Source organism: Mustela lutreola, chromosome 7, assembly GCF_030435805.1.
Source record: "Mustela lutreola isolate mMusLut2 chromosome 7, mMusLut2.pri, whole genome shotgun sequence".
Lineage (NCBI taxonomy): Eukaryota > Metazoa > Chordata > Mammalia > Carnivora > Mustelidae > Mustela > Mustela lutreola.
Window position 1 is genome coordinate 109,376,753 of NC_081296.1, and position 27,860 is coordinate 109,404,612.

A 27,860-nucleotide genomic window follows, 5' to 3' on the forward strand; every position below is an offset into this window, starting at 1 on the left:
CAAGTCCTATAAATACAGTCAGGAAATAATTCTTCTGATTCTAGGAGATTTTTTCTTTTCATAAAGCAGGAAGTAACTATAAGTAGGTATTAAATCAGATGACTTGCTGTTAGGTTTTTATGTGGATGTGTGGGGGCGTAAGGAAACACATAGTGCAGTATCAGGTCACATAGTTTGGTTTGAGGGTACTTAATCATCCTACGTCTATAGTGATTCCGGTTGTCCTTCAGTGGCTCGATCTGGTGACCCTGGTCTTCTAATCCACTCTGAAGCAGGCAGACATTGATTACTCCATCATCTAGTGAGTCTTCTAATCTTAAGACTCTGTCTCCACTTGTAACCTCTTCTGCTCAAATTCAGTGCCCTTTCCCCACATTAGATTTGATGTAATTGGGTTGGTTGGACTCTCCTTTCCTTTAATTTCATACCAGGCCACTTCATAGTCCATTGAGATCCCCCCTTGTCTACTGATGGTTACCTTTGGAGAAGGTCAGAGTAGGAATGTCATAGGGTACCAGGGTAGTAGCTCAAGTAAAAACAATTGCCTGTAATCTCTAAGAAAGAGAATGTGGGCCACTCTAGCATTTAAGATACCTGAAAGGTTTTAGCTGTGGATAAAAAGAATAAATATGTAACAGGATATAAATACAGGAGTATCCAGTTGATAAATTAAGCATTTCTGGGGCGCCTGGGCGGCTCAGTTGGTTAAGCGTCTGCCTTTGGCTCAGGTGATGATCCCAGGGTGCTGGGGTTCAGTCCTACTTTGGGCTTCTTGCTCAGCGGGAGCCTGCTTCCCTCCCACCCCTCACCCGCCTGTGCTTGCTCCCACCCTGTCTTGCTCATTCTCTCAAATAATTAAAATCTTTAAAAAAAAACCCCAAAACATTTCTGCAAAAAGGGCATCTGGCAACCACTGCTTATTGCTCCTTTTTCTTGTCTCTACGTTCTTCACCACCTTTTGTGTTTTAATTAGAGGGTTTTGTTTTTGGTTTTTAAATCCAAGTCAGACTCTTCATATGTGCTAATGGCTTTTTTTCTTTCTTTTTTTTAGATTTTATTTATTTATTTGACAGATAGAGACCACACGTAGGCAGAGAGGCAGGCAGAGAGAGAGGGGGAAGCAGGCTTCGTGCTGAGCAGAGAGCCCGATGCGGGGCTTGATCCCAGGACCCTGAGATCATGACCTGAGCGGAAGGCAGGGGCTTTAACCCACTGAGCCACCCAGGCGCCCTGGCTTTTTCTTTTTGTTTGGTTGCATTTTTAAAAATAGTTTGTTAGGGGCACCTGGGTGGCTCAGTGGGTTAAAGCCCCTGCCTTCGGCTCAGGTCATGATTCCAGAGTCCTGGAATCGAGCCCCACATCGGGCTCTGCTCCGCAGGGAGCCTGCTTCCTCCTCTCTGCCTGCCTCTCTGCCTACTTGTGATCTCTATCTGTCAAATAAATAAAATCTTTAAAAAAAAAAATCGTTTGTAATTTCTGATCTCCTGCCTAGGAAGAAATGCATCTCTTTCTCAGGATTGGTCGAGAGGATTAGGTTAGGTTTTTTTCCATATGTTATGTGCTCAGGACCAAAATTCTATGGAGAGCCTGAAAAGCTTTTTTTTCCCATGTTTTGAACTTTATTCACTTAAAAAAACTTACATGAGTCTAACTATTAAATCATCACCACGTTTTTAACAAATCACCGTAGGTGAAAACAATAGAATACTGTGAAATTGGGACTGTCTTGAGATACTTAGGTCCTGTGACTAGTATGCATACCATACTTACCACACCATAAATGCAAGCCCTCAGAAATGGACTTGGGTTTACCTTGGTGTTGCCCACATCATGCATGTGAAATAGGAAATCTATAAATGAGGGACCTTGTCTGCATGGTGTGGGGAGAATTATGGTAGCACTGTGGTAGATTTAAGAAAAACTCACTCGGTAGTAGGCTTTGTCAAGATGACAGTGATTGCCTGCTGACCAGCAACCTCAGAAGAGCTCCTTTCCTCAGCCGTAGATGGTAAAGCAGCGAGCCTTAAAGTATAACTGAGCTGCTGCCACACTGCTCAGATTTTGAAATGTCCTAAGCCAAGTGGTAGAGTGAACTTTTCACCAAATTTATCAGCAGTTTCTTTTTTCTGCCTCCTTTCACTTAGGGGACACTTAAGTAAGTTTTAAGGTGAGAAAGTTTAAAAAATTTTTATGTACAGTCATGGTCTTTATTAAAACTTGTTAAAACTGGCTTGCTGTGAAAATAGCAGATGGCTGTGATAAAATGGGAACACGTCTAAAAAGAAACCAATGCAGATTAAGGCATAATTAAAAATATCTTTTATATGATTCACTAAAATGTTTTTCTTTTGGTCTGTTAATATTGTGTCCTCTTTTTATTCATCTTTGACAAAACCACGGAATTTTTAAAAGGACAGAAAATGACTAGTGAAGGCTTTGAAATTTCTTCTTTTAGAGATTTTTAGGACTTGGACTTTCCAAAGTCAAAGAATCTTGAAAATAAGACAGTTACTTTTAAGAGCAAGGCTGATACTGTTTTTTTTGCTTTTTTTTCTTCAGTGAGTTGTCAAAATATGGGTTACTTATCAGGAATACCTGGTCCTCTTGTAATACAAGGAATATCAGAAGGATTTTATCTACCGATGCCTTAAAATGACAAAAGTTTTACATATATCCCTTACTTCTCCTCCCACTAAAAAGAATAGGTATTTTCCTTTATTTCCTTTGCACCATTGCCCAAAGTAGGTATATATGACCTTTTGGAGGGATAGCTTGTGACATTTCTAACTGGTCCCAGTGCTTACCTCAGTGCCAAGACCCAGTAGGTGTTTAACATTCATTGAATGAAATGAAGCAATACTGATTCCAATCTGGTGTGTCTCCTGTCCATTCTCTATAAAGCTGCACCAGGGATCTGTCAAAAATACTGAACCAACCATGCTACTTCCCCTTAAAAATCCTTTAGTGTCCCTCAGCTACTTAAAGTTTGCCTCTCAGACTTTTTTCCTTCTTAAATTGTTTTTGGTATTATAAAATCAGTGTATATACTGTGGTCAGAAACCCAAACATTGAAAATAGATTTAAAAAAAAATGTCCCTAACTCGCCTCCCAACTGACCAGTTTGCTGGACATTAATGTATTTGCAAATTACACATAGTCTTTTCAGTTTTGTTTTACGCCAATAGAATTATACGAAAATACTGTCCCCTTTTTCCTTCTTCCTTTCCATTGGTTGGGTGAAGTTTTTAATATCATGGAAATTAATCCTTTGTATATATTACAAATACTATTCTCCTAGTCTTTTGCTTATGTTTTAACTTTATGGTGTCTTCTCCACAAATAGATATTTAGAATTTGTATTTAGTCAGATATGTCAGTATTTTGTATATTTAAGGAACGAGGAGTTACTTCCCACTAAGAATTTAGAATCATTCATATTTGTCAGAATTGGATTTTACTTTTTTTTAAAGTAGGCTCCACTCGGGGCATGAACTCACAACCCTGAGATGGAGACCTGGGCTGAGATCAAGAATTGGACACTTAACTGACTGAACCACCTAGGCACCCTTGGATTTTACATTTTACTCATTCTGGCACTTGTAAGTTTTTATGATGAAGTAGGCATCTACCTTTCACTCAGATATCCAATTTTCTCAGTCTATTCAAACATCCTGCTTTAATCATTTAGAATGTTGTTTTCTTGATCTATTTATTTCTGATCTCTATGCTGTTTTGATTACTCTAGCTTTTATGTATGTTTTGGGAATTTTATTTTTCCCACCACAAATCTTATTGACTGTTCTCTTTTAAAATTTAGATATAAATTCCATGCCATAAGATTCGCCTTTTAAGAGTATACAGTTCACTGGTGTTTAGTATAGTCACAAAGTTGTGGAACCATCACCTAATTTCCATAACCCCTTAGAAGAAACTTCACACCTGTCACTCCCTAACCTCCGACCCCTTGTCCCCACTTTCCAACAAACCCCTAGGCAACCATTAATCTACTTTCTATCTCTGTAGGTTTCCTATTCTGGACATTTCCTGCATATGGATCATAAAATATGGGATCTTTTGTGTCTAGATTCTTTCACTTAACATACTGTTTTCAAAGTTCATCCATGTCGTAGTATTGTGATGAGCATGCTGTGAAGGTGCCCTCAGAAGCTGTGTCTTTCCACAGTGTCGGCTTTATTCACTCAGGAAGCAGGGTTAACATAATTATAAAGCAGGTTTAGGATTCCAAACTCAATGACATTTCATCACATGATTCACTTGGCTTCTTACAGGGCACACAAAGCAGAACACAAGTCACACAACAAACATGATAACACAGGGGGCAGGGAGTTAACAAACCAAATGAGAAGTCTGCCTGAGCAGTCAGTCCGTGAGCACACAGTTGAGGTAAGTAAGGCCTCTGTCCTGTCTGGGTCAGCCCTTGGCACTTACTGCTTACAGTGTTCAAGGAGTGAATGATCTCAGTTTGAAGGTCAGTCAGGCAGAGCCTTTGGTGGCAAATGCCTTTTTTAAGTGATCAGACATAGAAGGGTCAATGTCTGAAGAATCTGACAGTTTGCTGCAAAAATTCTCTCTTTTTAAAGGGATTTAATCAATTTTGGACCCTGCAGATCTCCTCTGCTTCTGCTCGTTATCAGTTCTGGGGTGGTGTTAACTGGTACTTTTCTTGGTGATACCTCATAGCTATAGTACCCTTATCTGCTTGTGACGTTGCTTGACACAGTCCCCTGGTTGATACAAGTGACTCCATCTTGCTTTCTCCTGAGGGGTGGGCAGAGGGAGAGAGAGAGAATCTCAAGCAGACTCCCTGCTGAATGCAGAGCCCAACATGTGCCTTGCTCTCATGACCCTGCGATCATGACCTGAGCCAGAATCAAGAGTTGAATGCTTAAATGACTGAGCCACCCAGGTGCTCCCATCTTGCTCTCTACAAGTGCTTGTACCATCACTTTATTAATCTGTTGTATACAGATACCGTAGTTTATCCAGTCATCCACTGATGGACATCTGGTTTGTTTTCACCTTTCACTTTTTACCTGTTTTAAATAGTGCTGCTATAAAGTTTGTGTACAACTGTTTGGGTGTCTTGTCTTCAGTTCTTTGGAGGTATATCCCTAGGAATAGAGTTGTTGGAACATGTGGTAATTCTTTGTTTAGTGTTTTTTGTTTGATTTTATATTTTGATCTTTTGTCTGGTAAGTTTTTGAACTATTAGACCAAGTAATATTTAATTTGATTTTTAACAGGAAAACCCCATAGCCTGTAGTTTGCAAATAAGGAGAGATTTTTGTCTCTTCCCTTTGAATATTTTAGTTTCTGTTTTTTGGTAATGTGCTGGCTGGCATCTTTGTTTTGTTCCTGGATATAGGATGGGAATCTTTTTAATATTTTGCTATTGGATATGCTGTGTTCTATAAATTTATGTTAGTTTCCTTTTATTAAGGTCAAGTTTTCCTGTTTGGTAAGAATTTTTTGAAAATCAGGAATAGGCGCTGCATTGTTTCCTTTTAGGAATTTATTGCACTGTAGCATCTTTCCTTCAAACTGCTAATGGTTCAGGAGCATTGGGCTTGTACTACTTGGTTGACACCTGGTCAAGTGGATTTTTCTTCCCTTCCAGACTGATGGTTGTTACACATACACAAAACTCATTGTAGGAGATTAGTAGGAGACTAATGCAAGTGAGAAAACTAATGTGTTTTGTGTATGTGTGACCAATCTGAAAAACAGTCTAAGAACCTCTGTTCTGGAAAATCTGTAGCAGCGGCAAGTTCAGCAATGGTATAGAGCTGTTCATGTTAGAATATAGTCCAACATTTATTTCCTTCAGTCCATTTATTTCGCTCATTTTTTCCTGTAAACTAAGCAATTTAAAATCTTGCTATTCAGAATCAAGAAACACACTCCTTTTAAGTGTTTATAAATATATTCCATAATTGGTTCTACCGCTCCTCTCACCTTGTTCCTGATAAAAAACAAAGCTACAAAATGCTTTGAATTTTTTTTTTTTTTTTTTTTTTGGTTAAACAACCAGTGATTTCATTTATTTTATTTGATAGACAGAGATCACAAGTAGGCAGAGAGGCAGGCAGAGAGAGAGGGGGAAGCAGGCTCCCCGCCAAGCAGAGAGCCCGATGTGGGGCTCGATCCCAGGACCCTGAGATCATGACCTGAGATGAAGGCAGAGGCTTAAACCACTGAGCCACCCAGGTGCCCCAAAATGCTTTGAATTTTAAGCAAGTGGCAAATTGTCTCTGTTCACAGGGTGCTCATCACCATAGTAACAAGAAGCCAACTCATTTTTGAAGTGGGGCAGGATGCTGGTCCATCGCTTTTCAGAAGGACCTAAGACAATCCAAATACCTTTTTGTAGATTAAACAACAGGCCTGCTCAAGGTGTGTCTAAATATCTTCAGCAAACACAAGTCACAGATGAAATAGTTTGTAGAGGAAGTAAAATCCCCACTTAAGGTTCTGTCACATTGCAAAGACTCCAGAACAAATCTAGATGGGCTTTACTTTCTGCCTGATAATTATCAAGTGGCTTCCTCTTAAGGCTTATTAATGCACCCTTCACCTCCATGTCATACATGTTGAAGACAGCTGGTAGGGAAGGTCAGGGGGACTTAGGGAATTAAATGAGGCAAAGGTAAAAAGTGAGTTTTAGATTGGCCCAAATTGTGTGGGCAAGGGTCAAAGATGTAATCTTTGAAAATTTAATTTACGTGGTTAGATTTTGAATTGCCTTGTGTTAGATCTTGCTATGGAGAAAGGTTATTTGGGATCTGAATCTCAGAGATTTTCCTTAAGTATGTTTAAAGCTGTATTTAAAGCTTAGTTCTGGGGAGAGGGTTGGTGGAGAGAGAAAAATAGATCAGGATTTGAGATTTGTCACCTGAAACATCTACTATGACTTTTGGAGGGTGTCAGAAAACAAAACCAAATTTTCAGGTAGCTAGTAAAATATAGAGGACTATCTAATCCTTTAGATTATGAATAGAAATAGAGAGTTCAGGTAAATCAAAATATAATCTATTGAAGGGAGTCTGGCTGGTTCAGTTGGTATAGCATGCGACTCTTGATCTTTGGGGTTATGAGTTTGAGCTCCATGTTGGGTGTAGAGATTACTTAAGGATAAAATCTTTAAAAAAAAAAATCCATTTTGGACTAGCCAAATAATATGGATAGTGATGGCAAATAAAGCATTTTTAAAAAAGTAAACCACTGTACCCATCATGGGGCTCGACATCTTGACTCCAAGATCAACAATCACATGCTCTACTGACTGAGCCAGTCAGGTGCCCCTAAAAAAGCACAAGTTTAATAAATTACTATCAGGAAAACCGGCACGAAACACTCCTACTTATACAAACTCTGGGGACATTTTGATGTTTAGAACATTGAAGTTCTCCTGAAACAATTGGTGAGATTTTTATTCAACAAGTTTTGTCTATAATATACTCTTTTAGGCCTCATAAAGCAGTGAACAGAAGTCTTCTTGAGCTGATACTCAGTCAGAGGAAGATGCACCAACATGGATACATGTCAGGAGGGAGGGAGCAGTTGTTGCAGAGAATGTAAAGAAAGGATAAAAGGAATAGGAATGTGGGGACTAGCACTTCTTTATGTGGATATTCAAGGGGTGCCTCTCTGAGAAGATGACCCTTGAGCAGAAAGATGGAAATAGTCAGTGATACAGTAAATACCTGGGTGTTAAAAAACAAAATTCATCCAAATAAATTTGAAGATCTACTTGGCTTTATTAAGTGATTCATGAATCCGCAGCATCCCACCTAGTAAGTAAAGGAGAGCTCCAAGGATATGTACAAAATGGAAGGTTTTTATAGGAAGAAGGGTGGAGCAAGAAGGTTATTAGAAAAAAAAAAAAATGGAAGGTTTTGGGCTAGATCCCTTCCCTTAAAGGGAAGGGCAAGGGGTCTGATTATGCTGATTACTCCATCTTCCATTGGGGGACTGGAGTGGGTCCTTGTGACAGATTACTTCATTTCTCCTAATCAGAAAATTCCTGACTGACTGGATAAGACTGCATTTCTAGGGGAGGTCGATACTGCAATTAGGTCAGGTATTACTTCATTTGGTGACTGACTTCGCCTAGCCCAAGTGATGCCATTTTGGGCCTGTGGTTTTATTTTTAATAGGGGTTTGGTGCAGAAGAAAATGATAGATGGAATTTCCCTTTTCCTTTATGGGATTACACTGGCTGCTGGGTTTGAGAGTGGACCAGCAGGAGTAGAATTGAGAGAACTAGTGCAGGCAAGAAATCATGGTGGCTTAGAACAGAATGGTAGTGGAGGTGGTGGCTGGTACAAGTTGACCCTTGAACAACATGGGTGTGAACTGCATGGGTCTGCTTATGTTATTTTTATAGTACAGCACTGTAGATGTATTTTCCCAATATTTTCTTTTCTCTAGCTTTATTCTAAGAATACAGTATGTAATACATACACAAAATATGTGTTAAACAGCTGTTTGTTATTGGTAAGGCTTCTGGTCAACAGTAAGCTGCTAAGTTTTGGAGGAGTCAAAAGTTATACTTAGATTTTTGACTGTATAGAGAGGGGAGGTTGTCTGTGCCCCTAATCTCCCTCATTGTTAAAGGGTCAGCTGTAGTTGGAGTCTGAGTATATTTTAGAAGGAAGAGCCAATGGGAATTCCTGGTGTGGTTTGTGAGAGAAAAATGCGGTCAGGGATGACTCAAGGATTTTGGCTTTGGAAATTGGAAAAATAGGGTTGCTGTTCACCAAAATGGGGAGGACCGAGGAAGGGTGGTGTGGAATGTGCACAGGGAATCAGGATTTTGATTTTGGACATGTCAAGTTTGAGACATCCAGGTGGAGATTTAATAATACACAAACCTGGAGGTCTGGCCTCTTTGGCTGGCCCCTTAGTGCACATTTAGGTTGTATTTAGAGCCATTAGACTTGGATGGAACACTTTGCCAGTTTCTGGTCTGTCTGAGGAGCCCTGGAACATCTTAGTGAATTCACATGTGTTGCTGCAAAGTATTCTAAAATTTCTAAGGGAACATTATGGATGGTGTGTAGACTTGACATGTATTTAAAAAAAATTTTTTAAAAGATGTTTGACATGTGTGCTTGTGTTTTTTATATTTCTGTATTTCTATATAAGCTGAGTGCAATTTTTTGTTTAAGATTTTATTTACTTATTTGAGAAAGCGAGCACAAGTGATGGGAGGGGCAGAGGGAGAAGGAGAAGAAGACTCCCCACTCATCAGGGAGCCAATGTGGGGCTTGATCCCAGTAGCCCCCAGATCATGACGTAGCCCCCAGATCATGACGTGAGCTGAAGTCAGATGCCTAACCAACTGAGCCACCCAGGTACTCTCTGAGTGCAGTTTTGAATGTACACTTAGTGTTTCTAATAAAAGCAAACACAAAATTCACATTTTATTAAAACTGTTTCCCAATCAATCAGCCCCATATAGGGGAACTGATTGTACTTAATTAGAAATTTCGGGAGGGTGGGGTAGAGAATTTGCCCTGAAAACTATAGAGAATCACTGCATGGCAGCCCAGGAAAGGGCTGTTGGAGATTTGTGCAAAGTGTCTTTAAGAAGCAGTTTATTTCTAAAATTGATGCATATTTTGAATTTTTCTCTTGTTTTCTCTTCCCATTCTTAACATTAGAAATGTTTTTAAAATTAATTCCATGGAATAACATTTACTGCAAGAATGAATGTTCCAGTATGTTCTTCTCTTTAAAGTCAGTATACTATTCAGTTTTAAAATGTGAAGACTCAAAATTTGGGAGAGCTGGATGGTAATGGATGTAGTCAGGCATCTTTAGAAGGAACGTTCATCTAGGGGTGCCTAGGTGGCTCGGTCGGTTAAGTGTCTGAGCTCTTGGTTTTGGCTTAGGTCATGATCTCAGCCCCATGGGGCTGTGTGCTTGAGATTCTCTTTCTCCCTTTCCACTGCCCCTCCTGTCCCCTCGCTCTCAAATAAATAAATCTTTTTTTTTTTTTTTTTTTTTTGAGAGAGAGACAGAGCATGAGCAAGGAGAAGGTCAGAGGGAGAAGCAGACTCCCCATGGAGCTGGGAACCCTATGGGGTTCTCTGGACTCCAGGATCATGACCTGAGCTGAAGGCAGTCATCCAACCAACTGAGCCACCCAGGCGTCCCCAAATAAATAAATCTTTAAAAAAAAGAAAGAAAGAAAGAAAGAAAGAACATGGTCTCGTTAAATTAGCAGCTGAAGAGATTTAGAACAATTAAGGGAATTAGCTCAAGCTCAGAAGATTTATGAATACCTAGGAAGTTAAAATCCATTTGACCGTATTACAAGAAAGTATTTAATAAACTGAAGTTGATGAGGCTTTAAGGAGGAGCTTAAAAAAATTGTAAGCTATGCTTGTTCTGCCTTTAGGAAGGGGTGGAGGTCCTGAATTTTCTTGTGTTGAGGAAGTTCTTTTTTAAATTTTTTAAAAAATTTTATTTATTTGTCAGAGAGAGGGCACAGGTGAGAGCGCAGGCAGAGGGAGAAGCAGACTCCCTGCTGAGCAAGGAGATGGATGCGAGACTCATCCCACCTGGTATCCTGACCTGAGCTGAAGGCAGACACCTGACTAAGCACCCAGGCGTCCCAAGTTCTTTGGTTCTTAAGGGGGTATAATTAGTCATGAGTCAAAAACTGTATGTACATGAGGATTCATCATAACCTGGTTGAATTATTCCTTAGGTTATTTTTCTTTCTTTGCTTTTTTCACTTGTAACCCAAATCTTCTGATTTAATAATATTGGGACCAGGAGAGGAGACACATATGAATGAAGGACTCAGGTACTCCAATTTCTGAAATTGGAATTTTGATCCTCATTATGACTTAATAAATCTACACTAATTTTTAGTATAAGCTAACCTTTAGAGCCTTGTCAGCTCAAGAGTTCGGTGATAAAATTGGGTTTTCTGGTCCTGTCTAAAGACATGGCTAGATGGTCATCTCATGGTTCTTTGATAATTCCCACAGTAAGGAGGATTCTTTTCAGGAAACCAAATAAACATTACACTTTCTTTGTTTCTGTTTTATTTTGAGCATGAAATAACAAGATTGGATGATCTTAAAGGATGTTTAATCAAGTTTTAAATTTCTTGATGCCTTTGAATTGCTTCCTTTCTAAAATTTTAACATAATTCTATTCAGTATTATTTTGGATACTCACTGAATTTTTCTGTTACTGGATTTGTGGGATATGGGTAGAAATGTGATAGTGGAATAGGATTAAAATACCTGTGCAACTTTTATTTAGAAAAGGCATTTTGGGACTTAAGTCTTTGTTTAAGACCCAAAAGAAAGTTTACAATAATTTGATTTTCTGATAAAATTTGCCTTTTGAGCCTTCCCATTTCCTTTTTTCTAGGGCCATGCTTGAAAAATGTTAATTTTAATACTGCCTTTTTTTTTTTTTTTTTTTTTTTTTTACTTTATAGCTAGCCTTTATTTTTGTGTTACATTCAAAGATAATGCTTTTCCTGTTTGATTTGCCTGTTTTTTGTTCCTCTACTGATGTTTCTCTTTCCCCTTGCCATCTTCCCGAATAGGAACCTATAAGAAGGCACTTATCTGTAGTTTTGATTTGTATGTTTCCTGTAATCATGCAAGAAATTTAGAGCTGAATTGTATCAGATAGCTATGATATTAGTCTTCTCTTTCCATCAAATTTAATTTTAGTGTTTAAAACTTAGGAAATACTGTACTCGTATGCTAACAGTGAGTGACCTAAAGAATAATGTCTTGATTTTTTTAATGTGATTCCTAGGTGTTCTTCCTTTCCCTTATATTGTCTCAAAATCTCTTTGAAGTTTCTTTGTGTCTCTTCATAAATCTTCTAAAATTCGTTTCAAATCTATGAGTATTTCAGGAATGGTGTGAGCACACACCAGGATCTGATTCAGTTCCAAAAGAGACCTTGCTTAATGTGCCATTTTGTTTCTATTATACTGATGTTCTTTTTTTTTTTTTTTAAGATTTTATTTATGTATTTGACAGCGAGATCACAAGTAGGCAGAGAGGCAGGCAGAGAGAGAGGGGGAAGCAGGCTCCCTGCTGAGCAGAGAGCATGATGTGGGGCTCGATCCCAGGATCCTGGGATCAGACCTGAGCCAGAGGATAAGCCTTCAACTCACTGAGCCACCCAGGTGCCCCTATACTGATGTTTTTATCCCATTTCTAGATTTGTCATGTAAATGGACACTCATATTCTTTCTAATGAGTCCCTATTTATTAAGAATTTTTTTCACTTCATTATGTGGTTGACTGTAAAACGGCTTTCCAAATCTTTTGCATCAAATATATCATTTATGTATGATACATATGCTCAGTACTTCCTTTTCTCTCTATAAAGAGCTTTTATGTACATATGCTTTATTAGTCTATTTTCCAGCTAGAAGGTTTATTTAATGAGGATGAGAATTTTTATATTTTTTCACTACTATATCCCTCGTCTTTGGAAGAGTACCTGGGACATAGTAGATGCTCAGTAAATAATGAGTGAGTGAACGAAAGATCGAATTAGTATCTTAGCTCCCAAACTGAGATTTGAATAGAAGGAGAAATGATTGCTTGAATGTTCAAATTAGAGAGTGGAAATTATTTTATACTTGTGATGTGAAATGTAAGAAAATTTGCCAACTTAAAGGATTGGTGAAAACTCCCAGGAATAAGAAAGGCCCGATCTCTTTAGGCCCCACAGATAGTTGCAAAAAAAAATTTTTTTTAATTAAGTAGGCTCTGTGGCTTGAGCTCATATGGCTTGAGCTCATGACCCTGAGATCAAGAATTGCATGCTCGGGTTGCCTGGGTGGCTCAACTGAGTAAGCATCTGACTTTTTGACTTAGGTCATAAGCCTAGGACACTGGGTTCGAGTCCCACTTTGGGCTCCTTGTGCAGCAGGGTGCCTGCTTCTCCTTCTGCCTGCTGCTCCCACTGCTTGTGCGTTCTCTCTCTCTGACAAATATATAAATCTTAAAGAGAGAGAGAGAGAGAGAATTGCATGCTCTCCTGAGCCAGCAGGTGCCCCAATAGTTGCAGTTTGAGTGCAATGTTAGTGTTGCGGATTTGAATGAGGGTAGGTTTAGAGATCTCTACCTTCTGTGTTTTAATCAAATCTCTGTTGCATACACTCATAAATATATTAATAGTTTTTCTTACGCTACTCTCATCTTCTCTTGCACTGAATAATTTCAGATCTGGAGCAGTAGTTTAAAAATTTGAGTAACATGTGAATCCCATCCAAAGGAAATTTATTGAAACCCTTTAATATAGATAGAATTATAACATTTTTACGTTGCATTATTATGTAGTTACTAGTAAACCCTGTATGCTTCTAAATCTTATACAACTCCAAAGAGAAAACAAATACATAGCATATATAATACTTGAGTATTATTTTGACACTATTTTGAAGTCTGAAAAAACTTGGGTGGCTCAGTGGGTTAAGCCGCTGCCTTCGGCTCAGGTCATGATCTCAGGGTCCTGGGATCGAGTCCTGCATCGGGCTCTCTGCTCAGCAGGGAGCCTGCTTCCCTCTCTCTCTCTCTCTGCCTGCCTCTCCGTCTACTTATGATTTCTCTCTGTCAAATAAATAAATAAAATCTTGAAAGTTTGAAAAATTAAATTGATTACAGTATAAATGCTGACATTCACTCTGCAAATTCTTTTGTGTTTGTCATATTTTTATTTATTTATTTATTTATTTATATGACAGAGAGATCACAAGTAGGCAGAGAGGCAGGAAGAGGGAGAGGGAGAAGCAGGCCTCCTGCCAAGTAAAGAGCCCGATGTGGCCCCATCCCAGGATGCTGGGATCTTGACTTGAGCCGAAGGCTGAAGCCCAACAACTGGGCCACTCTGGTGCCCCACATATTTTAAAGATACTATGATAACTCATCTCTACTTTTCTCCTTTGGGTTGCTGCTAAAACCTTTGTTCACATACCGGCTTTCATTTTGCCTTCATTAAATCAGGGTTTCAAGCACATTGGAGCATATTTGTAGGTGTTAAATAATTATTTTCCAATTGAATTCAGGAACTGAAAAATTTCCTGTTTGACTATCCTTGGGTATTTAGTATTTTTCTCACCTATACATTTTACTCAGAGCAGAAGAATTATAGTAAATGTTATTCTCCTGGAGGGCATTGGTATATGAAACACTGAATGAACTGATATAAAGGGTCTGACTTATGCATGAACCTGGGGTTAGCACTGTCACCTCTCCATTAGATTCCAGTTAGGAATCTAAATTCCATACAGGTTAGCTTCTGGTTTGCCTCTGGGTGATATTTAGTTCTTTACTAATGACCGTAGAAGGCTTTTTGGATACAAAGCTCTTTCTCAGGTTGTCTTTTCCTTTGCTTTCTAAAAGTTGGAGGGAAATGTTTTAGATGGGACTCAGTTCCTAAAGTAAGACATGTTACAGAGTATTTTCATAGGGAGAATTTGGTGTACCTCTTTATTTGAATCTTTTATAACTTAAGATGTAGTGTTTTGAGTTTGTAGCATATCAGAAAATGCTGACCTTTGAAGTTACTGCTACATCACTGCTTGATTTTGAGCAAGTTTCAGTTTCTGGCTTTTATCTTCTCTTCTGACCGTGGTTACAGACTGCAATACAAAAACACTGAAGGTTATAGGTTTGTGGTGATATGTGGACCACAGCAGGGGAGGCGTAAAGAGACTGGGGAGAAAGGAAAGAAGGAGCAGCTGGTACAAAGGACCCAAGATGCAAATGATGTGAGGAACAGAAAGAGGGCCATATGAAATGTTTGCAAAAGTGCTTTGTTAGGTACAAAACATTCCTTACAGCTAAGGTGCTGGTATGTTTAGGGAAGATATTTGTTTTCTTTTTCCAATGGGCTACTGTTTGTTCTCTTGTAAGACCATCTTGCCTAGGGCATAGGATCCTGTTTTGGGGCTGGCAAGAGCTGGACCCATGGGTCACAAATTCAGCAGTCTGTGAATTACAATTATTTATACTAACAGTCTGTTTCTATAAGATTAGCAGTAGGAGAGAGAGGAATAGGCTTACTACTAAATATTTGGGGGTGAGGGAGTTTTGTATCATTTCTAATTCTTACTAAGTTTGGCTATGCTATTTGGTATGTATAATTTTGCCACCTATTAGCCTAGCAATGAAATCTGATCTTGGGTACCAGGTTCTTCTCTGTGGTTTGGTTTGTTAATAATTGAAGTACCTAAAGATTCTGGGTATGAACTCTGCATACTTGATAATTAATTTAGAAACAGAGAATTTAGGATTTTCTGTTGATGTAATTAATAACAAATTGTGGCTTTACAATTAATGTATGTATAACTGTTACACCAAAATAACCAAAACATGATAATAGGACATAGTTTATGTTTTTAGTGCCCTTTAAAGATGAACGTATTTTTAAACTTCTTGGTGTCCTTATTCTTTCAGGTTTGGGTGTGTACGAGTCTATTTATCAGAAATATTTTAGCACTAATGTTGGTTTGGCATTTTAAAAAATATATATGTAAACATGGCCCTATACAGCTGTGTTTAATATAGTAAAGAATCATGGGGAGACTTTACGGTGTTTCTTGTTGGGACTCAGTGTATGTGTATTTTGGTATTTAAAGGATGTGGTGTGGGGCTTTGAAAATGAGAGGGAGGTTGCCTAACTCATACCTGAATGCGTGGATATCTCAGTTGTTCTGTCTTAGAGGTTATTAGCAACATAATAAATGCGTGGATATCTCAGTTCTGTCTTAGAGGTTATTAGCAACTTGAAAGTTATTTGTACCCTGGTGAAACTGACAGTACTAAGTTAGAAACCTTTTGTGAGAGTATTTGCACATGCCTGGTGAGTAGGATTTTCTTTAAAATCTGACATTGCATCAGAATGTTTTAGGTAACTAGGGTGCTGGAAAAAGGCTGCTGTTTAAGCCAAACTACTTTTTGCTTTGCAGAAAGGTAACCAAGATTAAGAGTGACCATGACCTGGAGAGTAGCCTCTATCTTTCCACCTCATCCACCTCCCGTTTCTGAGCTAGCAGTGCACTAGATCAGGAAACAGTGGGTGGAGTTGCTTAATTGCATCAACTTCCTGGACTGCCCAACTACTCATGTTCCATTTAAAAGATTGTTGCTGATTGGCTGGTTTCTTTTAAATCTTTAGGTTTGACATTGATTCACTCTAATGAATGCTTTCCAAGCACAAGGCACTGCGCTGCATGCTCTGTGAGAGCTACAGAAAGGAATATGATTACTCATACCTTTCACTTTACATTATAGTAGGGAGAGGAAGACAAGATAGACAATGTTAAGTGTCCCAGGGGAGGCATATAGCAGCCATTCTGTAATATTGATAGGTGGGGCAGGGGATGCGACCTGGGCAGGGTGGGCCCCAGCTGAGTGAGCAGTTTTCAGTAGTTCCAGTGGGTAAAGAATGAAAAAGATGGTGGTAATGGGTAGGGAAAAAAGGCCAAATGGCCACTGTGAGGATGAAGGGAAAAATACAAGGAAGAACTAAGGCAGCAGCTGTTAATTAGAAGCCCTGAGATTTCCCAAAATTCTGTGCGGAATTTTTTGTTTGCTCTGGCCTTTTTTCTTGGGCAGAGAACTTTGACTTTTTCTCAGATACTGAAGTGTCCAGAATCAAAAAAGATGGAGAACCACTGCTAAGTTATCAGCCTTTGATGACAGAAGATACTGAGGCTTTGTAGAGAAATTAAGTCATGGGGTGTACAGTTTTTTTCTTGCAGGAGGTAGGATTTGGAGGAACGAGTTTATAAAATTGTTTCTGGAGCAGGGCAGGGATTGCTTTGTCCAACTGGGTGTCCCACCCAGCATGTCTGGTGGATCCATTAGATTGTGTGACAGTGAAGGGTAGGTGTTTTGAGTTAAAGGAGTTTCCTAAGTCATTATTTCCCCCCCTTTATTTGGAGACCAGATTGATGTAGATGTGGGCTGCCCAGATGCTGTTACAGAACAATTCCAAGTGTTTACTTTTCATGGAGCTCCTCTTATGTGTAAAGCGTTCTGTGCTTATCCCGTCTGTGCTTATCCCGTTTCGGGGGGTTGATGTATAAAATACCATACAGACATCCTTCCCTTAAGGAGTTGATGGTATGCAATGCTTATCTTTTGGCTTTTTGTTCAGCTTGGATCTATGTTTGTTCAGTTAATCTTTGAGTCTGATCATTTCCTGGGCAAAAAAAAAAAAAAAAAAAAAAAAAAAAAAAAAACCAAAAAACTGATTTCTATTAAAATGGACTCAAAATGACTTTGGTCTGTGACTTAATTTTCCTTTTAAAGAATGGAGAACAACTGGGATTTGAGGGTTTAGAAAATACCACCATAAATACACTGTACTCATAATTGGGAAGCTCTGCACAGCTGATTTGGTGACTTTGGGCAAATCATTGGACTCATCTTACTGTTGATTTTATATCAATATGTGCGTATACACACACAGCTTTAAAATGTTATAAAGTGCATTTTATTTGTTTTAATTTTTATTTTTTAAAGATTTTATTTATTTATTTGAGAAAGAGAGACAGACAGACAGACAGAACACAAACAGGGGGAGAGGCAGATGGAGAGGGAGAAGCAGACTCCCGGCTGAGCTGGGAGCCAAACATGGGGCTCAGTCCTAGGCCCTGAGATCATGACCTGAGCCAAAGGCAGATGCTTAACTGGCTGAGCCACCCAGGTGTCCCAGACTTAGTTTTTATTTATTTATTTTTAAAAATATTTTATTTGTTTATTTGACAGACTGTGAGAGAGGGAACACAAGCAGGGAAAGGGGAAGAGGGACAGGCTTCCCGCTGAGCAAGGAGCATGATGTGGGGCTCGATCCCATAACCCTGGGATCATGACCCAAGCTGAAGGCAGATGCTTAACGACTGAGCCACCCAGGCGCCCCCCAGAGTTAGTTTTTCATTTAAATAAATAAATGGTCCTTTAGGTCAGTGCTCTTTAACCTGAGTCCATGGACCCTGCTGAGCTTTAGGGAGGTGGTTTGTGAATCTCCTAAAACAGCAATCATGTCAGACTTTGTGGATATATGCCCCTTTTTCCAGGAAGATTCCTTTGCTTTCATCAGAATTTTAAAGGTCTTATAGTACCTGCAAAAAAGATTAAAAACTGTATTTTGTACAGATGAGATTTTAATTAATAAGAGTGGTAACATTTTTTTCCCTTCTAGACATATTTTGCAGGAAGACAATTTTCCAGGAGTTAATTATTGGAGCAGTGAATATTCTTGAATGATTTGAAGGGTTCTCTTAAAAAACTTGGAATGTATGAAGATAGGATCAGAATAGTATACTTTTCTGTTCTTTTTTTAAAAGATTTTATTTATTTATTTGACAGAAAGAGATCACAAGTAGGCACAGGGGTAGGGGGAAGCAGGCTCCCTGGGATCATGACCTGAGCCGAAGACAGAAGCTTAATCCACTGAGCCATCTAGGTGCCCCTGTTATTTTTCTTTTATGTGATCTTAAAACATCAAGCCTTAACCCCTGAGTTTCTTACATTTACCCCATTGTTATGGGCTGAATTGCAAGCTGCTCCCCTCTTCACATGTTGAAGTGTTACCTGGGAATGTGATTGAATTTGCCGAGAGGGCTTGTGTATGTGTGTGTGTGTGTGTGTGTGTGTGTGTGTGTGTGTGCGTGTGTGTTTAAAAGATCTTATTTATTTGAGAGAAAGAGAGAAAGCAGGAGCAGGTGGTGGGGCAGAAGGAGAAGCAGGCTCCCCAACAAGCAGGGAGCCCAGATATGTATACAATGCTGGGCTTGATCCCAGGATTCTGGGATCATGATCTGAGACGAATGAAGGCAGAAGCTTAACCAACTGAGCCACCCAGGTGCCCCAGGAGAGAGGTCTTTTACAGAGGTGATCAAGGGGACTCCTGGGTGGCCCAGTCATTTATGCGTCTGATTTTTTTATCTCAGCTCGGGTCTTGATCTCCGGGCTTGTGAGTTCAAGCCTGCTGTTGGGCTCCTCACTGTGTGTGGACCCTATTTTTTTTTTTTTTTTTAATTGAGTAAGTTAAAAGAAGTAGACAGGTTGGGCCTTAGTCTAATTTAACTGGTGTCTTTAGAGAAAAGAAGAATTTTGAACATAAGAGAAAGACACCAGAGGTATGTGTACCCAGAGGAAAGATCCTACGAGGATACAGTGAAAAGGTAGCCATCTACAAGCAAAGAAGAAAGGACTTAGGAAAAAAACAAAACAAAACCCACTGTCACCTTGATCTTGGGCTTTTAGCTTCCAGAACTGTGAAAAGTAACTTTTCTGTTGTTTAAGCCATGCAGTCCATGGCTTTTGTATCACAGCTCAAGCAAACTGACACACTCATGATGAGGTGGTAGTTGAATGTCAGTAAGAAATGCAGCAAGGTTTCTATTTCTTTTTGCCCCAGTGCATTTATGGGGTAATGATGAGATGTTGTGTATAGCTTCACATAATCTAGTACTGGAAAGAGATGGTAGGATCTATGAAGTCTAAATATAATAGATATTAATATTCTTTTGGCCTTATTCTTGATCATTTTGCAGTTTCCCATTTGCCTGTGGTTATATTTTAATGTCATATCTTCTGTTCTCTACCACTTCTCATTCGTTGGAACTAATTTTTATAATTAAGTCTATTATAAATCAATATGAGAGTAGTGCTGTATGTATTCTCCTGTGTGTTTTCTGTACAGTCATTCCGCTCAGCCTTATTCTCTGGTAATATCATCTGTACTACAGCCTCTGTTCCAGACTGTCATATTTGCATTCACTTTTTGAAGTTTCTCTTTGCCAGAAATAGAATTTGAGTGCTCCTAGTGATGTCTACCTTTATTCTGCCCATTTTTAAATTTGCAAATTAATCAAAAGCAAAGGGATCCATATATATTTCTCGAGTTTGCCAGGAGGTCAGGAATTCTGTCAGTTGTCTTCATGCTGAAGCCCCAAGGTCTAGTCTAACACTTAAAGGGAAGTTAAGTATTTTAATAAATGAATAGTTTTATTTTAGGTAGGTTATCAAATTTGGGCACCCAGAACTGAAGCCATAACCCAAATTCTTCTTCCTCTCACAGTTAGACTTCAGTCTTCCTGTCTGACATTGAGAATAAGCTTAGTGGTAGGGAGTGCCCCATCCCTGTGTTCCTCATTGGCTTCCCGTCCTCATTTCATAATGTGGTAGGTAAGAGCATACCTTGACTCCTAATTTCGAACATCCAGACTTCTTGATGTGCTTGCTGCAAGCTTCTTAACTCCCTCTGCTTTAGTTTTTTCATGTACAATGAGAGATAATAAGGGTATGCACTTGTTAGGTGTTTAGGGGGATTGTGAGCTTTGAACAGTGTTTGGCACAGTAAACATTTTAGAGCTGTTAGAGCTATTATTATTCTAGAAGTGAAAACAGATTTTTCGCATCTCACTTATTTGTGTCTTTTATCTCTATGTCTACATTTCTTTCTTTCGCTTTAAACAGCAGAACTTTTGCCCATTAAACTGGCATGATTTTCCCTGGTAGTGGCAGTGTAAATTAGCTCTACTAGAAAGTGTTTGGGCAAGGTATACCCAGTCATAAAAATAGTCACACTCTGACTCAGGAATTCCACTTCTGGGAATCTTCTGTGCCTAAGAGAGTGCATCTGTGAAGTTTACATTATAACCTCCAGGGTTGGGTGGAATAGTTTATTAAATTCTGGCACTTAGACATTTACAGTTGATTGGTTTCCAGACCATGTAGTAACATGGAAAATATTCGTGATGAAAAGTATAACATTTTATGTATAATATGATTACAGCCATGTTAAGTAAATACATACTTCCAGGAATTTCAGAGGATAGGACATAGAAGAGCCCTTTTAACCCTCTTGACTTGTCGGATTCCAGATTTATGTAAAGCTGGTCCTGAAGGCCCAAAGTTTACCCTGTAATTGAGAGTTCTATATACCTTGTTTGTAAACCACTATCTTTCCTGTTTGGCTTTAGCAATTCCAGGCTTAATCAAATTCTGCAGAACTGAATGGACATGGGGATATAAAGGTGAAGACAGACCCTCTGTATACTCAAGGGATAGTTTATATGAGATTTAAGACAAGTGCATAAACTCTGGTATGTGATTTTTTTGTCCAATAATAAGACAGTTTGGGCTCCTGGTGCCTAATGATTTGTGCATGTGTGTTTGTGTAGTGTGTGTGGGGGGGTATAGTATAGATTTGTCACATTTACTTTTTGGGAATACTCATTTTTAACACCAGGATTTAAGTTGGCTTTGGTAAACTCAAAAAACAGGCCGTAGAACAGCAACTTTTCCAGTTTTATTTTGACCATAAGCCTCATTTCTTTGTAAAGTGTACTTAGAACAGCCAGTGCATAGACTGCCATTTCAGTCTGGGTTCAACAGATCCTAGGGGAATGTGATAGAAAGAAGAGTAATTCCTGAACAGTTGGGCACAGGGCTGTGGCTTAGGCTTTATTTCTTCTGTGAATACCATGGGCCCTGTTTCTGAAGTAAGTCCCTCACCCCTTTCACCTCACCCAGGATTGCTGACAGAAGTCTTTATTTTATTTTATTTATTTTAATTTAATTTAATTTTACTTTTTTGGTGTCCCAAGATTCATTGTTTATGCACCACACCCAGTGCTCCATGAAATATATGCTTTTCACATATTTTGTCTGCATTGATACTGCAGACAGTTTTGGTTGGTGCATTAATATTTGTTACCATGAATTTTTACTTTTTTGCCTCTTTTTTTATTTCCTGAGGGATACGCCATTTTAAAATTCATTTGCACATCAGGGGCCAGCCTGTGCCCAATAGGCTGTTGTGGTACTTTGCTCAAGATCAAGGCCCAACACAGGGTATATGTATGTTGGCAGACTTGTGGTGTGCTGTTGCATATACACTTTAGATTTTGTGCTGTTCTCTGATTGTTCATATCAAACTTTATTTGGCATCTGATGGATTGTTGAAATGTGTTTGTGGTTGGCCTTAAAACCTTTAAAATTTATTTCCTAGGAGAGTTGACGTCTTTACGTCCAACTTATATTTGGTCAAATAGGATATATGTTAAAGCTCTGTTCAGTTCAGAAAGTATTGCCTTAAAAATATGTTAAATTTATATAAAATGTATATATGGAAGAATGCTTTCAAAGTAAAAAGTATCAGGTCACTCAAGGAATAAAATTTTGCTATGTGAGAGGGTAGAGATTTTCTTTTCCAATGTTTTCTTTAAGAACTATTAGAATAGGAAAATGAGGTTTTAACAGGAAAGCTAAATATCTGAAAATCTATGGAGGTGAAATTTTTATGGTAATGCTCAATTTACTTTTCAGTATATAATCAGTGATTGGGGGGCACTAAACTTTATTGGGTTTCATTGGATTTTGATGTTCATTCTAGTGGGAGCTACCAAATTGTAAATTTTTCATCAGCTCAGGTAACAATGAATTATGATACACCAGGGTTAGGTGTTTGGCATTATGTCACAGGAGCAATAGGAAATAACTTTGTAAACCATTAACTGGATTAATATAAACATGGTAAGCTTAATAAAACATAATATTTCAGTTTGTCTCTATCCGCAGCTGTTACTTAATAAATCAGAATAGCCTGAGCAAGCGTTCTTTCCTCCAGCCTCCTCTCCGCCGCCTTCTCTACTCCAGGAAAAGGGGAAAGGAGGATCCATGTAAACTGATCACTCAGTATTTTGCAGTACTGTGAAACTGTTAGGTATTTATTGCTTCTGTTGTTATCACAATAGAAGAGCAAAGTAGTAAGTATTGGCTACCCTTCCCAACTTGTAATACTCCTTTTTGGTATGTTTTAGATCATTTATTGTCCCATCAGGCTTATCATACACTTTTGTTTTGGAGAAGTTAGCTTTTTTAAATTTTTAAATATTTCATTTATTTGAGATAGAACACAAGCAGAGAGAAGGGTCAGAGGGAGAGGGAGAAGCGGACTCCCCACTGAGCAGGGAGCCCCCAGGGCTCCATCCTGATATGACCTGAGCTGAAGGCAGATGCTTAACTGACTGAGCCACCCAGGCACCCCCTTGGGAAGTTAGCTTTGTTTGGTCTTTAATCATGATACAGAATCTATATTAGATAACCATGAAGCATGTATGTGCTGTATTTCCTGTTCTTCCTCACTGAGTACTTCAGCTCCTTGCCACTCCCCAGGGACATCACTGGAACCCACAGCAAGCAGGGATGGTGTACCCGGCGAGAGATCCTATTCCTTGTGACCCCAGGGTTGATCGAGGACTTCTGGTAGCAACAACATTGTGACATGAATAAGGGTCTATCATCCTTAGAGCTGTGGCTTGAGCATCTTATTTTTGTTCATTTGATTTTTTGGTGGGGGATGCAGTATCAGAGTTTAGAGGGAGTTATGTTTTCTTGATTAACATGATTTTCCAGGTTGTTGCATCCAGGACACAGGGGCAACTTCAGCCTTAAACTTTGTTTCTGCTCCTACCCCCGGATCTCCAGGCAGCAGGGGGAGGGTCTGGCTGCCCTCTGCCCAGCCACCCTATTGTAAGGAAACTCCATCAGTAATTCAACTGGCTTCCAAACTGGGGGGAAAAAATTGTGAATTCTAAGAATGGTGAAAGCTGTGAGCAGTGAGTTCTGGAAAACTATGCACGTGCTTCCAAAAGCTAATCTCTTTATTGCTCCGTATCTTTTAACAGACAGTAAAGGATTTTTCAATTAAATTGTGCACTGTTAACCATCTAGCCCTCCCCAGGTGAAGTTCAAAGATCCCATGAAATGGCTTTAGAGATGTTCCTTGAAAAAAAGGAGTGAACTCTCTCCCCCCGAGAATGTTAGTCCCCCACCCGCAATATTTTGGAGGTCAGCTTGAGAATTACTGTCTTTTCTGACTTAGTTTGTTCAGGGTTTTTGTTTTGTTTTGTTTTGGTTTTGTTAAGAAACTCAGTGGGAGTTGGATGCATTCTGTCAGTGTTTAGAGACCTATGAAGGGAAGTCGTTTCTTATGCCTCCACCTGTATTCACGTCCTCCTGGTCTTGGAACTTTTTCTACTTTAACAGCCATAGAAGTCATTTCTACATATTTTAGATTATATGGCTTCTTATGTGATATGGTATGTGTGCTTTAATTCATTACAGATTTGTGTTGAGGTTTTATGTGGCACTGAAGAAAAACTGACCCAATTTGAAAGATAAAAAGCTCTTTGAATAGATGCTGTGAGAATTATTTAATTTTATTTGTGTCATAATTGGACCTAGTTTTTTAATATTTTTTGTTTGTTTTTGTAGCAAGGAAAATAGATCCAGGAGACTCTTACCTAATTCTCATCCTAATTCCACCACTATCTAGTTGTGGGGCTTCAAAAGTCATTATAATGGCTTTATTGCTTCATTTGCAAAAACAAAGATTTCATTATGTATACATGTAGTGTTCTGCTGGATTTGCTAATCATAAAAAGAAGTTGGTTTTAAGATGTTCTCTGAAGCTTTTTTTTTTTTTTTTTTTTTTTAAGACTTTTTGAGAGACTCAGCAGAAGCAGGGTGGGAGGGAGAGGGAGAAACAGACTCCCTGCTGAGCAGGAATACCCATGCGGGGCTCAATCCTGGGCTCAATCCTAGGACCTGGAGATCATGACCTGAGCCAAAGGCAGATGCTTAACTATCTGAGACCCCCAGGCACCACTCTCTGGAAGCTTTTACATTTTTTTTTAATTTTTATTTTTTAAAGATTTTATTTATTTATTCAACAGACAAAGATCACAAGTAGGCAGAGAGGCAGGCAGAGAGAGGAGGAAGCAGGCTCCCTGCAGAGCATAGAGCCTGATGCCGGGCTCTATGGGGGGAAAAAATTGTGAATTCTAAGAATTCCAGGACCCTGGAATCATGACTTGAGCCCAAAGCAGAGGCTTTAACCCACTGAGCCACCCAGGCGCCCCAGCTTTTACATTTTTAAAGAAACAGTGAATTTACTTACTGTATACTTTTATCCCCTCTAAAGGTATCATGGGAATGGTCTTTCAAGGACTGGTCTATTTTAATTCCTCTGGCCTTTTAAAGTAGGTTCCATGCCCAATGTGAGGCTTGAACTCAGGATCTTGAGATCAAGAGTTGCATGCTCTACTGACTGAGTCAGCCAGGCACCCCTCCTCTGGCCTTTTGTAAAGGAAGAGTGGCTCTTACTATTGTTTTTCTTTTCTTTTTTTTTTTAAAGGTTTTATTTGAGAGGGAGAGACAGAACATGGGTGTGTAGAGAGAGGGGCAGAAGGGGAAGGAGAAGGAAAGGGAGAGAATCTTAACCATACTCCGTGCTAAGCGTGGAACAGGACATGGGGCTTAATCTCAAGTGGGTTAAGACCTGAAATCATGACCTGAGCCAAACGTTTAATGGGCTGAGCCACCCAGGCACCCACCCCCATTACTAGTCTAGTAAAAGTTGACTCCTTTTTGGAGTGCATTCCTGTACCTTTAATGAAGTGGAAAGAAACAGGAAATATCTTCTAACCTGTTTTGATAGGCAAAGCTATATACTAAGAGTGACAAGTTAGAAAACAGGCATCTGCTTTTGATTTTTAGGCTTCCTGTTAGCACTAAGCCTATTATTAGCAGTGGGAGAAATCTCATCCCTTCTCCTGTTCTGATCCCATGTTGCCATTGTCATTGGTCAAGTCCACCGCCCCCAGACTAAAGTTAGTATGATTCTTTAAACTTTGGGATGTATCCAAGCACTTTTTTCTTCAAAGTTAAATTCTCTTCCACGGTTCCATTTTGGGATTGTATACTTTGTTTAAAGGCGAGAGTTTTTCTAGCTTTTTAAAACTGAAAACAGAAGTTAGAGTCTAAAAAGGGGGTGCCTGGGTGGCTCAGTCGGTTAAGTGGCTCAGGTCATGATCCCAGGGTCCTAGGGTTGAGCCCCACATCGGGCTCCCTGCTCAGTGGGGAGCCTGCTTCTCTCTCTCCCTCTGCTGCTCTGCCTACTTGTGCTCACTCTCTCTGTCAAATCAATCAATCAATCTATTTATTAAAAAAAAAAGAGTTTAAAGCAATACTGGAATTATTTGAAAACAATTTTGGCCTTCAGTGGAGGAAAGTTGTTCAAGTTTTAATTGATTTGTTGTTATAGCTCACCTTATTCCTGGAAAGGATTAAGGTGACAGGTGCATTCAAAGACTTTCTCCTTCACAGCCATGCTTTGTGAAGGAGTTGCTAAGGTTCACTTTATCACCTTTGAGTCACAGCTTCACCATGAACTTCTGGCTCTACCCTACTCACCCACTGTAGTTCGTACAGGGGGACACCAGAAATCCCCTTCAGTTTTTCTTGGCCAGACCTGTGTCAGTCTGTCTACTAGATACCTGTCTTGCGGACAGCACTTTTTTTTTTCTTTTTAAGATTTTATTTATTTGACAGAGAGAGATCACAAGTAGGCAGAGAGGCAGGCAGAGAGAGAGGGGGAAGCAGGCTCCCTGCTGAGCAGAGAGCCCGATGTGGGGCTCGATCCCAAAACTCTGGGATCATGACCTGAGCCGAAAGCAGAGGCTTTAACCCACTGAGCCACCCAGGCGCCCCACAGACAACACTTTTTAAAACCAAACTTACCAAGGGCGCCTGAGTGGCTCAGTGGGTTAAGCCTCTGCCTTTGGCTCAGGTCATGATCTGAGGGTCCTGGGATTGAGCCCCATGTTGGGCTCTCTGCTCGGTGGGGAGCCTGCTTCTTCCTCTCTCTCTGCCTGCTTCTCTGCCTGCTTATCAAATAAATAAATAAAATCTTTAAACAAACCCAAACAAAAACAACCAAACTTCCCTCTCTTTCCCTGCTCCAAAATGCTTAGCCACCTTTTGCACTATCTCAGTAAAAGGTGCCACTCTTCATCCAGTTGCTGAAACTATAAGCTGAGGACCCATCCTTGATACCTCTCCCTCAACCTCCACTTAAAACCAGCAGCTAAAGTTCCTGTCTGTTGTTGCTTATTAATCCATTTACTTGTTGTCTCTCTGCTCACAGCACCTTAGCTGGATTGACTCTTCCTCACTTACCTCAGTTTCCTAAAAGCCTCATCTACTTTTGAACCTCTTAGGACTTTGTCTATCCTCTTTTAGGGCTCAGCTTAGAAAATCAGGGATTCTCTGACCTATTTATTTCTGTACCCTCAAGACTAAGCTTGGTATTGGTGGTTCCATCTCGTCCCTTCCTACGCCCCTTCCATCTGGGTGTTGGCCTCCCCACCCCCATACATGGGCTCTCCCAGCACCCGTACTCTCTTCATAAACACACATCACATTCTACTGTAATTGCTTATTGACTTTCCTGTCGTCTTAAGGGCAGTGATTATGTCTTACTTACAAATTGCACAAGTAATATCCAGCCCAGAGTGTTCAGTAAATTCCTTATAATGAATAGATAGTCAGAAATGGGTGGTGGTTAGTATGAAAACAATGTTGAAGCTGTTATGTTAGTTTTATTGTTCTGGTTGCTTTAAAATTTGCATCTTAGGTGCTATGGTTGGCCTTCATCTACTACTGGGTCCTATAGTGGTTCTGTGTATAAGTGCCCAAAGTGTGAAGTATGGTAGGGCAAAGTGGGAGTGAAGCTGATAGGTGGGCTGGGTAGGTTCCACTTCTCATTCCATCAGTAAAGAGGTTAGGCTTTCTTATAAGTAGCAATCATGTAGCAGAGATAGGATGGCTGCTTAAACCAGGGCACTTGTGCCATAAATGAAGAAGAGGTAGCATTTTATTTATTTATCTATCTATCTATTTATTTATTTTGGGGGGCTGTAACTTTTTAAAAATTAACATATAATGTATTATTTGTTTCAGGGGTACAGGTCTGTGATT

At 39.5% G+C, this 27,860-nt stretch overlaps 1 protein-coding gene across 5 annotated transcripts in view; it reads left to right on the top strand.

Moving 5' to 3' along the window:
* Positions 1–27,860, top strand: part of FBXO34 (F-box protein 34) — a 134,311-nt gene that overhangs the window by 96,325 nt on the left and 10,126 nt on the right. The window contains exon 1 of one of the 5 annotated variants that reach the window (XM_059182162.1): positions 4,282–4,404. The exons of the other annotated variants lie outside the window; for them this stretch is intronic. The gene's annotated coding sequence lies outside the window, so the exon portion shown is untranslated. Of the gene's footprint in view, positions 1–4,281; positions 4,405–27,860 lie in introns of those variants that run through there. 5 annotated transcript variants of the gene reach the window in all.